Here is a 1,954-nt window from a genome sequence, read left to right on the forward strand (position 1 = left end):
TCTGAAACAAATAATGCAATATATGTTAAGAAAAAAGAAGATAGCAGGAGGGGAAGAATGAAGGGGAGTAAGTCGGAGGGGGAGACGAACCATGAGAGACAATGGACTCTGAAAAACAAACTGAGGGTTCTAGAGGGGAGGGGGTGGGGGGATAGGTTAGCCTGGTGATGGGTATTAAAGAGGGCACAGTCTGCGTGGAGCACTGGGTATTATGCACAAACAATGAATCATGGAACACTGCATCAAAAACTAATGATGTAATGTATGGTGCTTAACATAACAATAAAAAATTAAAAAAATAAATAAAAATTAAAATGAGTCTCTTTTAGGCAGTATATAGATGGGTCTTGTTTTTTTTTTTTTTATCCATTCTGATACCCTGTGTCTTTTGATTGGCGCATTAAGTCCTTTTACATTCAAAGTATTGATAGATATGTATTTATTTCCATTTTATTATTTGTTTTGTGGTTGTTTCTGGAGATTTTCTCTGACCCTTACTTGTCTGTCTTTCATATTGTTCTTATTTTCCTTACTGCTGTATTTGAATTTCTTTCTCTTTATTCTTTGCATGTTTATTAGTGGTTTTTGATATATGGTTACCATTAGGTTTGTATATAACCTCTTCTGCAAATAGCAGTCTTTATTAAGTTGATGGTCATTCAAGTTTGAACCCATTCTTTTCTCTTGTCCTCCCCATGTTTTGGGTATATGTAATTATATTTTGTATCCTTTTTCTGTGTGAGTTCCTTGACTGATTTTTACATAAATATTCATTTTTACTGTTTTTGTGTTTCCTGCCTTTATACTATAACTTTTGATTTCTCCTTTCCACTCAAAGAGTCCCCTTTAATATTTCTTGCAGGGCTGGTTTAGTGGTCATGAACTCCTTTAGTTTTTGTTTGTCTGGGAAACTTTTTCTCTCTCCCTCTATTCTGAATGCTAGCCTTGCTGGATAGAGTATTCTTGGCTGCAGAATTTTTCTCATTCAGCACTTTAAATATATCATGCCACTCTCTTCTGGGTTGCCAAGTTTCTGTGGAGAGATCTGCAGCTGGCCTTATGGGTTTTCCTTTGTAAATTAATGACTTATTTTAACTTGCTGCTTTTAAGATTTTGTTCTTTATCACTGTATTTTGCAAATTTAATTACGATATGTCTTGGTGTTGGCCTGCTTTTGTTGATTTTTATGGGAGTTCTCCGTGCCTCCTGGATCTGTTTCCTTCCCCAGATTAGGTAAGTTTTCAGCTATTATTTCTTCACAAGAATTTTCTGCCCCTTTTTCTTCCCTTCTTCTTCCGGGACTCCTATAATATGAATGTTATTATGTTTGATGGAGTCACTGAGTTCCCTAAGTCTAATCTCATTTTGGGTAATTCTTTTTTTCTCTATTTTTAGAAAGATTTTATTTATTTATTTGAGAGAGAATGAGCACATGAGAGAGCATGAGCAGGGGGAGGGGTAGAGGGAGAAACAGACTCCCCACTGAGCAGGGAGCCCACCCACATGGGGCTCAATCCCAGGATCCTGAGATCATGACCCTAGCTGAAGGCAGATGCTTAACTGACAGAGCCACATAGGTGCCCCTCTTTTTTTTTTTTTTCTATTTTGTTTAGCTTCACTGCTTTCCATTACTTTTCTTCTAGGCATTAATTCATTCCTCTGCTTCTTCCAGCCTTCTGTTCATTGTATCAAAAGTGTTTCTAGGGGTGCCTGGGTGGCTCGGTTGGACAACTGCCTTCAGCTCGGGTCATGATCCTGGAGTCCCAGGATTGAGTCCCACATTGGGCTCCCTGCTCAGCGGGGAGTCTGCTTCTCCCTCTGACCCTCACCCTCTCATGTACTCTCTCTGTCTCATTTTCTCTCTCTCAAATAAATACATAAATAAATCTTTAAAAAAAAGAGTGTTTCTAATCTCATTTACTGCACTCTTCATCTCTGATTGATTCTTCTTTAA

This window comes from Callorhinus ursinus, unplaced genomic scaffold, assembly GCF_003265705.2.
Source record: "Callorhinus ursinus isolate GAN/ISIS: 27379988/994484 unplaced genomic scaffold, GSC_fseal_2.0 scaffold64, whole genome shotgun sequence".
NCBI lineage: Eukaryota > Metazoa > Chordata > Mammalia > Carnivora > Otariidae > Callorhinus > Callorhinus ursinus.